The 12,931-nt window shown below is 35.3% G+C and overlaps 2 long non-coding RNA genes across 3 annotated transcripts; one reads left to right on the top strand and one right to left on the bottom strand.

Annotated features, from left to right (window-relative positions):
* Positions 1-2,601: 2,601 nt before the first annotated feature.
* LOC137733239 (uncharacterized) lies at positions 2,602-6,512 on the top strand. 2 transcript variants are annotated; one of them, XR_015963961.1, is made up of 5 exons: positions 2,602-3,008; positions 3,189-3,249; positions 4,654-4,934; positions 5,165-5,403; positions 5,531-6,512. It is a non-coding gene; the product is annotated as an uncharacterized LOC137733239 (long non-coding RNA). The 2 variants fall into 2 exon arrangements; XR_015963960.1 differs by lacking the exon at positions 3,189-3,249 and having other exon boundaries at positions 2,605-3,008.
* Positions 6,513-7,668: 1,156 nt separating this feature from the next.
* On the bottom strand, positions 7,669-9,044 carry LOC148695814 (uncharacterized). The gene is made up of 4 exons (XR_015964109.1): positions 8,890-9,044; positions 8,369-8,476; positions 8,145-8,258; positions 7,669-8,047 (listed from the first exon to the last, which is right to left on the bottom strand). It is a non-coding gene; the product is annotated as an uncharacterized LOC148695814 (long non-coding RNA).
* Between the last annotated feature and the right edge of the window lie 3,887 nt (positions 9,045-12,931).

The following is a 12,931-nucleotide window of genomic DNA, read 5'->3' on the forward strand; positions in this document are numbered from 1 at the left end:
TTTGTACTTGATTAGCTTCCGAGGGCATTTTAAACAATCACATTTCTTATTTATCAGGGTGTAATGAATTTACATATTTTTTAATTATATGAGTCGAGCTTGAGTGAGCTTAAAATGTACAAGCTTGGTAGATAACTTGAGTCGTTTTGAGTATACAATAAATAGCTCAAGTTAACTTGGTAGATAACTTGAGCTATTTTGCGTGACGCACGTGTGCCTAAGTCGTGCAAGTTTTTTTTTTCTTTCATTACATTTTTCTTTTTTAAGTAAGATGTGTTAAACTCGACTCTTGTAGATGACCAATTGGAACTTTTTCATGTCATCGAAATGTTACTCTTTCAAGTAACATCTTCTCAAATCTTAGCCTCTCCTCTATTTCCTCGCCCAAGAGGTTCTTATTCCATGCCTTTGTTTGACCGGCCTTCACAAACCTCCTGACATTCCACTCCAAGCACCAAACAGTATTGCTGTAATAACGAAAACTTGAATCAGACACACTACTAATTAAGGCAATCTCCAACTATGGAGGGCTACATAGGCCTCAAAAATATAATTTTTTAAGGAATAATAACAAACTAATTTTTTAAATTTTGAAACACAAAATATATTCAACTTAAAGTATATAACACAAAACCTTCAAAAACAAAATTAAGTATTTATTTTGTACTCAAAAGGAAAAAAAAAAAAAAAAAAAAAAAAAACTTGCGCGACGCATGTACCTACGTCGCGCAAGTTTTTTTTTTTTTTTTTTTCCTTTTTCTTTTTTTCCTTTTGAGTACAAAATAAATACTTTATTTTGTTTTTGAAGATTTTGTGTTATATACTTTATGTTGAATATGTTCTGGTATATGAAATCTACTTTCAAAGATTGGTAAATTATAAGATGTGTAAGGCTCGACTCTTGCAGATGACCAATTGGAACTTTTTCACGTCTTCGAAATGTTACTCTTTCAAGTAGCATCATCTCAAATCTCTTAGCCTCTCCTCTATTTCCTCCTTCAAGAGGTTTTTTTTCCATGCCTTTGTTTGACTAGCCTTCACAAACCTCCTGACATTCCACTCCAAGCACCAAACAGTATTACTAATAATGAAAACTTGAATCGGATACACTACTAATTAAGGCAATCTCCAACTATGGAGGGCTACATAGGCCTCAAAAATATAATTTTTTAAGGAATAATAACAAACTAATTTTTTAAATTTTCAAACACAAAATATATTCAACATAAAGTATATAACACAAAATCTTCAAACACAAAATCTTTAAATTTTCCGTCTTCAATCTTATTGGCTAAATCTTACTCTCTCTATATTTTTATTACGTACTTTTTAGTATACCCAAGTACCTTTTCACCATGTCAATAACTAACAAGCTCAAAAAGAAATGCCTAACTGCTTGGGGGTGGCACTTTTTAGGCCTTCTAGAGGCTGATTCGAGCCCCAAATACACCCATTTGTAAATGCTCTTTGGCAGGAGATTATTTTGTTCAATTTCAAGGTTAATATTGACCAAATTCCTTTTGATTGGAGATGGTCTAATTAACATCCCAAACACACAATATCACTACAAGTATAGCATAGACGTCTTTGGTATCCACTTGTGTAAATGTTTTAAATTGACGATCGAATTAATTCATTGTGTTCATATAGGGTTAAAGAGTGGAGCTGTAAAAAAACATCAAAATCAGAGTTACAATAACTGTTAAATCGTGATTTTTTCGATTATTGCCATCGAAAAGGTTTGTCCCGTTACTTGATATCTGAATGTTTTTTTTTTGCGATTTTTGGTGTACACGATCTCGAAGCATATACAAACAACTTTGACGGTTGGATCGTTAAAACTAGTTTCGTACAATGCGTATCACATCAAAACATTAGATTCACTAACATTTGGAGTTTATTTATACTTTCATCAAGTATAACATAAGATTTTGTGATATCCACTTGTGTAAACATTTTAAATTGACGATCAAATTTTTTTATTGTATTCATATAGGATCAAGGAGTGTAGCTGTAAAAAATCATCAAAATTGGAGTTAAAATAACCGTTAAATCGTGCTTTTTCGTTTATAATCGTCGAAAAGTTTTGTCCCGTTACTTGATCTCTGCATGTTTTTTTTTTTGCGATTTTTGGCTTATGCGATCTCGAAGCATATAGAAACAAGTTTGACGGTTGGATCTTTGAAACTAGTTTCATACGATGCTTTTCTTATGAAGTTCAACCGTATATATATTTACTAAGTAGATTTTAATTTATTTATTTATTTCGTACTTATAATACTTAAGAAATTGACTGATATATATGAAAAAAAAACATTATTGTGGGTTTTTGTTAGAAAAATATATTATTGTGGGGTTTATGTTTAAAAAAAATTGAATTTGAAAGGAGGAAAGTCACATTTTCGGTAATTTTTATAATACTTTTTTTTTCCAATTAAATACTTTGCGTGACGCCTTAGTATGATCGTCGTGCAAAACAACTTTGCGCGACGTCTAATTAAACACCTACGTCACGCAAGGTGTGATAATTTTGGCGGTATAATAGTGAAAAATAGGCGTTTTTTTTCAATTTTTCCAAAATTTTCCACTTTGCCCTCTTTATCTCCCTCAATTCGAACCCAAATGACAGCCCTTCTTTATCTCCCTCTCCTTCTTCTATTCGAACCCTCCTCCTTCTATTCAAACCTAACCCAACTGAACCCTCCTCCTTCTATTCGAACATAACCCAGAAATCTTGAACCATCCCTCTTTATCTCCCTCTTTCCTCTTCACAAATCTTGAATCCAGAATCCTGTCCCCTTTCTTTTCCCGTAGACCCCATATCTCCTTTTCTCCTCTTCACAAATCTTGAACCCCAAATCTTTCCTCTTCACAAATCTTGAACCCCAAATCTTTCCTCTTCACAATCTTGAACCCAAACCTGTCTTTCCTCTTAACAAATCTTGAACCCAAACGACAGACCTTCACGCAAATCTCGAAGCCGACGCGAATCAAGTCCCAAAATCAAGGTAAGGGTTTCTGATTTTCAATGGGTTTTGTTATTTAGGGTTTAGGCTCAAATTGCAAGTTGATTTCTGAGTATTTTGTTGATGTATGTGTGTTTTGTGTATGAACATGAAATTGGCTTTTATTAATCTGATTTTAATTAAGGATGCATATGCAGTGTTAATTAAGGACCTTTTTAACAGGCCGGCGGCTGATGAACTTAAAATGCCTTCAATGACAAGTACATGGATATAGCTTCATTAGGTACATGTTTATAGTTTTATCATATTCTGTTTCACTTTCATAGAACCAAAGATCAAGATGATGTTGACAGATAGCTTGGTTTTGACGAGTGTCCCTTTGGTTTTGGAATTGCTTGCCATCCGTTTTCTTTTTCTTTTTTAGACGATACCTTGACTGCATAAGCGGCAACAACTTCACTGGTATTTTTCCTTGATGGTTTTTACCTTATTAAGTGTTCTGTGTCTGTGGTATAGAACTCTCACTGTTTTCGATCAGGATTTTGCTTACTTTCTTGCTTTTTATCTTCATAATTTCAGAAAAAAGACTAATTATTTGGAAAAATTAGAGGCAGTCACCTCATACAGAATTTTGATTCCTTTAATGATTTATTTGGAAAATTTTCAGAACTAAAATGTATAAACTTTTGGTTCAGGGCTGAAAAGTTTCTAACAATGTTCTAAAATCCAACTAAGACCAGCCATGTGATACCCTGGCTTTTCCTATATAAATGGAGTATCCACCTACATGCACAGGGTGACCTAATTTATTAAGTTTTGGTCAGTTATATAAAGTCAATAACATTTATAAGGAAATATGGCTAATAACGTAGCCATATCATAATAAGCTTCATGGTCAAAATTTTCTCCAATGTTTTGTAATGATATATATATATATATATATATATATATCTAGTTGTTCTGTATTTATGTAGTTGTGACAAGATTGGGGCTTGTTGATGGTGTTATGTGTTCTGTAAGTTGGTTAACCCATGTTGCGTAGAAGTAAAAGCTTGAAACTTTTAAAATGTCGAACTATCATATGTGTTTTCTCTTCATAACCGTTTGTACATTTAAACTGAAATATTGTGTTCATCGAAACTAATGGTGCTTTCTACCTTCATTTACCTTCATTTGGGGAAATAAGGTTAGTTTAGTTGATTAAACGCCATTGAGATTGAAAGTAATGGTGATTTCTACTTTTATTTGGGGAAAATAAGGTAATTTATATTAATTTGAACATTATTGAGAATAAATTGTTTGAAAAAGTTTAGTGGAATCAGGATGGGTTTTTTTTTTTTCTTTTTTCCTTTTGGGTTTTTTTTTGGGGGGGGGGGGGGGTGGTGAACACATGTTTTTCCATTCTCTATCTAGTGGGGAGGTGTAAGGAGGACATGATTAAGTATGAAGAGAGTTGAATAATTTCATTCATAAGTTCTGGATTAAACGCCATTTAGATGACTTGATATAGCTCTCATACGTGAACTTCAAAGTGATGAAGTCCAACATGTGTTTCTGTACATTTGGTTTTCTTGTGTCCTTACTTCATGCTGCAAGAATGTATTCACTTTTATTAGTCCAAGTGGTGATTGGTTTCAAATGCAAGAAAGGATTAGTTTCTGATGTTATATTTTTATGGTTCAAAAAGTGTATAGATGTCGCAGTTGATCACTCGTCGTCGGAGTGTGACCAATGCGCCTCCCGCATTATCAGCATCTACTGCTCCACCCGTGAGTGCTCCATTGATTCAAGAACCTACACCCCTTGTTGAGGCTACTTCTACGACGTCTCAGGTGCCCGTCTCATCGACGTCATCAGTGTCGGTTCAGCCGCTCAGTGCACGGCGGCTTCACCGACGCCGCCGCGAGCCAGAGCCTTCTGATCACACTTCCTCGGCATCCAGAGTCGAGGGTGAGGCCTCCCAGCCAGGTACCTTTTTTCTAATTCTCACTACGTTGCATTTTTTTTTTCATTTTAAAATTATTATTTTTATGATGGTGAAAATATGTTGGATTGTAAAAATGTGTTGCAAGTTGTGAATTACTGTTATTTTATTATTTTAAGATTTTGGGAAATGCTATACTATTAGGGGAGGTTGTGTTGAATTTTTATTACAAATTTAAGCTTAAGGTTTTCACCATTTAAGTATTTTTGGCCAGCTAAAAAAAATACCAGGGGGCCTAGTCGAATGTTGAAGCAGAAATAAAACGTACGTTAGACCGCCTCCAAGATCAAGATTGTGTATGACCAGCGACATCGTGGAGCGGCTACCTCACAGCAGCATAGCTTCATCGCTAGTAGCTGTGGTGTTGTTATTCGAGACAATTGTCCTTTTCAGTGGGAGTCTTGGGCAGAAATTCCCGAGGACACAAAGGAACTGGTGCGACACGAGTTGTCGGTTAGTATATTAATTTTTAGCCTTTATCATTTTTTTAATTTTGTTTACAAATATTAAAAACCAAAATATATTATCTTTAATATTATTAAATTTCTTACTATTATTTTATTATTTTTCATATTCGTAGTTCATTTATGATCTTGATGACATATCCCTCGAGGCCATGGCCTACTTAGAGAAGACCTTATCAATCTGGTACAAACATTGGAAGAACAATTTTCACAATTATTTTAAGAAATGGGATAATCTGGAGATTGCTCGCTTACATGTTCCAAGCGAGTTGAAGGACCGGCCAGAGGATTGGGAGTGGCTCTGCAAGCATTTTACGGACCCAAATTTTGTGGTATGTACATAATATTTTAATAATAAGAGCAACTCCAGCGTTGGAGCCCTCCCCCTGGCAATGCATTATTCAATCCACCTAATGAACAGTAACTGCCCTTAATGAACAGTAAATAGCCCTGGTAATAGAATTTACATCTTCATCGTTACACTTCAATAGTCCTGGCAATAGGCAATAAAATATTAGTATTTTTATTATTTATAAAATAATACAAAATAATTTTAATTGTAATATCGGATAAGATTTTTAATCGTTCTCGTTGCGCCACGTGTCATTATCCGAAGTATTATTAAATAATACAAAATAATACAAAATAATTATTGGTGATGGAATTTTTTTATGTTTATGTTTATGTAATTCTTAGTATATGTAATTTTTTTATGTTTATGTTTTATGTAATTCTTAGTTTATGTATTATAAGAAGAAAACAGAGTCACACTTCGTGTGGGTTTTAATCTATGTAAAGGACTTTTAATTAGAACGTTGGACTTTTAATTATTTTATACAAGGACTTTTAATTAGAACGATGGACTTTTAATTATTTTATACAAGGACTTTTGTACGAGCCATACAGACAGCCGGCCTACAAGTCTCGCTACCAATACCTCATCTTGATCCACCTTCGACCTCAGAGCCACCTCACCCTCTCGATACTCAGTAGCCTGATGTTTTATACCTAGTTCACTTGTAGTTTTTTCTTTTTTGTTTGGACATCTTGTACGTACATTTTTATATATTTTATAATTAAATACTTTTGCTTGGTTAATCAATTATTCTTTACTATTTAATTGTAATATATTTATCAAAAAAATTTTTAAAAAAATTAGTTTTGAATAAAACATAAAAAAAAAAAAAAGGGTTTGCACGATGTAGGTCGCGTCACGCAAGGCAACTTTGCAAGACGTAGGCCTTGAGTTGCGCAAAGATCCTTTGCTCGACGTATGTCATGCATCGCGCAAGGCCACTTTGCACGACGTAGGTTATACGTCGCACAAGGCCACTTTGCACGACGTAGGTTATACGTCGCACAAGGCCACTTTGCTCGACGTAGGTCATGCGTCGTGCAAGGCCACTTTGCACGACTTAGGTCGTGTGTCGCGCAAAGACTCTTTGCTCGACGTAGGCCATGCGTCGCGCAAGGACACTTTGCATGACGTAGGTCCTGCCTCGCGCAAGTCCACTTTGCACGACGTAGGTCCTATGTCGCACAAAGACTCTTTGCTCGACGTAGGCCATGCGTCGCACAAGGACTCTTTGCTCAACGTAGGTTCTGTGTTGCGCAAAGTGGCCTTGCTCGACGTAGGCCATACGTCGCGCAAAGCATCTTTGCGCGACGCAGGTTATATCTTCATCGCGCAAACTCTACTGTCACCGCCTTGGCGCGACGGTTTTTGCACGACGAAGGTTGCGTTGCGCAAACCCTTAGGTACCGTTTGGTACGCAGACGGGACGGGACGGAACGGGACGGAACAGAACGGATGTTCCGTGTTATGTTTGGTACGTGCAAGACGGAACGGGACGATTGTTCCGTTCTGCGTTTGGTAGCGCATGGACGGAACGGAACCAAAAGATAAAAATGACTAAAATACCCATGTTCCGTTTGTTGTTTGGTACAATATTTATACGTGGAAAGGAATGAGACTTTTTTTTTTTTTTTAACTTGTTCAAATTTTAACACTATATGCTTATCCATTATTTGTTTTTCTTGGTCCAAATTTTATTAGGTATATGTTGTGTTCCACTTGCAAACCCCTTTAAAATTTGTAATTCTTCTATGATTTAGGTTGATGAAGTCAGACTTCCTTGAGCCAGTAAATATTGGAAGTGATGAGATGGTTAGCATGAATGAGATGGCTGGTTCTGTCTATATGGTCATGGTTGCCATGCAATGTTGAAAAATATATAAGTTTAATGATCATGCATGACCAGAACAAACAAGCATATAATTGCACCATAAGTTAACATACATCGTCATATAGGGCGGTAAAGGTAAACAATGCCTAAAAAATTACTAATTCTACCTCAAAGTAGTGCCTCTTGATCTCAATCTCAACATCAAGGCCAGTGAACTCACACAAATGCCTATGGGTAAAGGAGTCCTCAGCTCTAAAAACAGGACCAATCTCAAAAATACGACCGAAGTCACCACGTATAGCCATTTGCTTGTGAAGCTGCGGTGACTGGGCAAGGCAGGCATCTTGACCCTTGTAGTTGAGTCTAAAAACAGCAGCTCCACCTTCACTTGAACCAGCAATCAGCTTTGGCAAAAGAGCCTTCGAATATCAAGAACTGCCCAAAGATCTACACAACAATGCAACCGACATACAGAACTAAACTCTTAACGATTTTCTCTAGCTTTAAAAAGATAAATACTGCAAATGGTGGAAAGACTACTTACATTGCCAACTTGACTCTGAATGCGGAATATCCCCTGATTCGCAGGTGTTCGCAAATCAAGAACTCGGTTATTCAAGCAGGTATCCTGATTAACTCGAACAAGTGTTTCTCCGGCCTATAAACCCATCATACCACCCAACGAATATACATGTACTAAGAGAGAAAGTCCCAGAAAGCTTAACAAAGCTTCAATAATCCATTTCAAAATAAATCATCTAAATGTACCTGCAAAGCCTTTTCGATTTCGACATCACTCCGAGCAGCATCCTCAATGTTAATAGGTAAAACAGCAGCCTTACTCACACAATACAACTTCCCCACTTGAACCTCCACCTAATTAAGATCAACATCTCAATTATTTCAATCAAAACCCAATACAATCATAGGAACTTTCAATCCATTTCTTTCTTGTTTTTTTTTTTTTCCATTTTTTTTTTGAAGAACCTAATTAATAATATTATTTATTCATCAATTTCTTCTGAAAATCCATGGATATCATCACCATCAATCGCCCCAAAATCCCCAGCAGAAAAACAACCTTGTTTCCGCCCAAACCCCATCCACGGTTTTCATTGCCTAAACCCCAGCATGGCCCGTCCAACCTAAAACCCAGTGAAGAATGCACTCGCACTCCCAGTTGTACAAATCTTAACAAAACCCAGTAATTAACAAATCAAATCTGATAATTAACAAAACCCCGTAATTAACACAACCCAAATCAGCAACAAAAGACATTAATCGCATACTTGGGTCAATCTGCAGTGCGACGGTAGTGGCTCCGTGCTGCTGCGTGCTGGCTGGGTGCAGTCGACGGCTATGGGAGAGGATGAAGAAGAAGGATGAGGAGGAAGTCTACGGGAAGAGAGAGCAACAACAGAGAATGGATTTAGGATTTGGATGGTGTAAATATTGAAAAAGACGAGGGGTATTTTTGTCTTAAAATGTTATAAATTTGTGTCCCACGAACGTGGAACAAGTCGTTCCAGGGGCGAGAGGTGGAATAAAAAATCACCCAAAACTTGTCCCGTGGAACAGCATGTTCCACCCATTTTAGGCTCACCAAACGTGGTACGAAACGTCTCGTCTCACTCCGTTCCGTCCCGTCCCGCGTACCAAACGCTACCTTAGGCAACGATTTTCGACTTTGCACGACGAAGGTACCTACGTCACGCAAAGTGTTTTTTCTACTAGTGTCTTAATCATCAACTTAACCATGGTATCTAGTCTAAATCAATAATCAAAAATCCATTAAGTGCAAGAAGAACAAAGAAAACCAAAAAGTGTCTTAGCATGGCGTCTGCATCAACTACAACTCATTCATCCAAGAGAGCTATCTCAAGACTAAGCATATGGCGTCTACTATAACCTTGTCTCATACATCTAAAAATTCATATTAAAGGTAGCTAATCAATAACATAAACATAAAGAATGATTTAAGCATAATGAATGAAACTAGAAACCCTTGAATTGATAAAAGAGTAAAGTTAACTAAGACATAGAATTATCATGAAGGCTACATCGGATCCCTAATAAAGAAATTATTTCATCACGACCATAAAAAAAGTAAAGTTAACTAAGACATAGAATTATCATGAAGGCTACATCGAATCCCTAATAAAGAAATTAGTTCATCACGACCATAAAATTATAGCAAAACATAATCATGACCATCATAATCACAAAGTCTGAAAAGATGTAAAAGAAAACCCTTGCAGGACCGCTTGCGTTTGGCTTCCCCTTAGGTCAGTTGTCCAACAATATGATGAAGTGCGTCTCTTTCTTCCTTTCCATGTTGTTGCTCCCCTTTTTACAACCATCCAAGGAATATATAGTTAGGTTTAGGTTAGGCTTTTCTTTGCCACAATTATTGAATCCCAGCCCAAACAAGAATCCCAACATGTTTCCTGATTCAAACTGGACTCCACTTCCGCGTAGAATTCTTGAACTGGCCTTCTCGTATTAAAACGGGTATAACTTCTTCTAGAAGCATCCAAATCATGATCTGTAAACTTCTGCCGAAACTAGACATCCAGAGCTTTCCATGTATATGTGACACAACACCCAGTTCATCCTGATGAATTTTTTACGTCCCAACGAAAATGACAGTTCTGCGCAACACCTTCCAGCTCCAGTTATAATTTTCACACAGCAGCCATTAAGTTGTGGATTGAACAATTTAACATTTGATGATCGTTGCAATGCTTCTTGACTTCAATTCTTCTCAGTTTTGATCCTTTTTAGTCTTGAAATCACCAAAAGACTCCAAAGTCTTCTCCACGGTCCATTATCTACAAAATATGCACTAAATACATCAAACAACCAATTTCACAAGAAAACATAGCATAAAACATAGAAAATATGGGTAATATAAATGTATAAATATTGTGTTATCAATAAGGCCAAAGGTGACTTTGGGTAATGAGACATCCAACGGTATAGAACTTTCCCATCAGGTAAATGTAGGTGGAATTATTTCAAGAACAAGGCCCACAGGAAAAAAAAAAAAAAAGTTGTGAAATTTCTAATAGGAGAAATGTCATCAAATTTCATGTAAATATTATATAATATCACACATAAAACACAATGCGGCTAGTTTTACGTTTGAAAGATTTTCTGTAATATTTCTTGAAGTGGAATATTTTGCAACATAGAACACAACGGCTAGTAGGCTACATTCATACTTTAATTTTTATGAGAATTTTATTTTATTTTTTCCGTTTCCAAATTTAATTAACTATTTTTTTTTTTTAAAGGAATCAGCTAGTGGCTTCATCATGGCAATTCTTTTTCAAAGTCTAAAAAGACTTACGGTGGCATTTCAGCCTCCCCTGACCAATAATTTTTTTTTTTTTAGTACATCATTTTACACTAAGGAGAGGGCAGTTTGGCAAAGCCACGCAATGAAATCCTAATTTGGTATCAAATTCGCCATCCACGAGATTCGAACCTAAAACCTCTCACTTTCAACTGAAAAGAAATACCACCAGACTATAGTACTGAGTAGCCCCCGACCAATATTTAATAATTTCTATTTGATGAAGTTGGCAATTCTATAAAGCTAACAATTTGGACTACCTGCTCTAAAACTTGAACTCCAAGGCCACTCAGTACTACGGTTTAGTGGTATTTCTCTTCACTTGAAAGTGAGAGGTCTTGGGTTCGAATCTCTTAGATGGTGAATTCAATACTAAATTAGGTTGCCCATTGTATGACTTAGCCGAACTTCCCCTCCCCCTAATATAAACATATCGATGTACTAAAAAAAAGCAAAAAAATAAGAACTTAGAACTCCAAGTCTCCAAGAAGATGATTGCATTCTCAAAGTAATGGGCCCATCATATTAAGGAGAATTTTATAATGCTGCACCAATACACATATTTATATATGGATATGTAACATATTTTGTTTGCACCTGGAAAGTCTCGTTATATTACAATTGAAATTTAAGAAGTAGTGATTTTTTCACTTCCGTTTTTTCTTTAAAGCATGATTTGAAAAGTCCCTCATGCTAGAAAAACAAAGACCGCATGCATTTTGCAAAAGTCATTACACTATAGAAACACAATTTATGTACAAAATATGTTCAAATTACTCAAGGACGAAGTTCGAATAACATCACTTAGCAAATCTTGTGCACATTTTTTATTTTACAGTCTCTTATCAAACAGAAAATGTCACCGTTTGATAAGACAATGATATATGCTTTTTTTTTTTTTTTTGTTCATGCCATTGCATTATTAGTTAAGAATATCATAATAATTACAAATTTTTAATCTAAAACGCCACGATAAAGATAAGTCTGTTTTCATAAAATTGCTCAGCACACTGATATGCTTGTATACTCAGCATGTACATATAAATGAACCAAGATGCTTAGAAAAATTAAATTATTTTTATTTTATTCCTGTCGGGATTATTTTGTGGAATATTGTGAACTGTTCAATTTAAAATTGGCATGCCTTATCAATATATAATCATGACCAAACATTGATTAATTAATGAAAAAAAAATGCTCGTTGTGGTTATATTTAAAACTTTTAATCTTTTAGCCTGGAACATTTGATGACTTCTTTATGTAAGGAATGCAGCAGGAGAGAAACTCCATGTCTCACAAACCGAGTTGGTTATATTTTTCGATTTACATCCCTAAATCAACCAAGGAAGCGGAGTTGGTTTCAGAGTTATTATGCGAGTGAAAATTAAGTCCTTAAATAGTTATAAAAATATAAAATATAAAAAGTCCATATACTCATTAAAAATTGTTAGATTTTCATTCTACTATAAGATTCGAAGTTATTCTATTAAAATTTATGTCAATTTAAGTCACATGACTAACATGAGGTAGACTTTGAAGGGTAGATTGACAATTTTTATGAGTTTAAGATTTCTCTTTTCGAAAAAATAGTGTTAAAGGCATATAAGTTAGAAAATGACAAGATTACACTTTAAAGTTTCTCATGTAAATCACGTAACTTAAATTAATGAAAATATGAATACAGTAGCTTCAAAGCTTATAGTATGAATGCAATTGGCAATTTTTAATGAGTTTTAATGACTTATTTTTCAGGAAAAAGAAAAAAAAAAGAAAAAAGAAAAAAGAAGGTTTGGAGGCTTAATTTGCACCCATGTAATAATTCATAGACCAACTTGGTACATCAATCTATATATAAACACAAAAAGGCCTTATTGTCTTAGCAAATGAAGTAAAATGTTGCAGTGTGCAAGTAAAGTATGCAACCCTTAGCTAATTAAAAAATTACATACAACAGGAAGTATATTGTTCTGGTA

This window comes from Pyrus communis, chromosome 7, assembly GCF_041283825.1.
Source record: "Pyrus communis isolate YQ-2024b chromosome 7, ASM4128382v1, whole genome shotgun sequence".
In the NCBI taxonomy this organism is placed as follows: Eukaryota; Viridiplantae; Streptophyta; class Magnoliopsida; order Rosales; family Rosaceae; genus Pyrus; species Pyrus communis.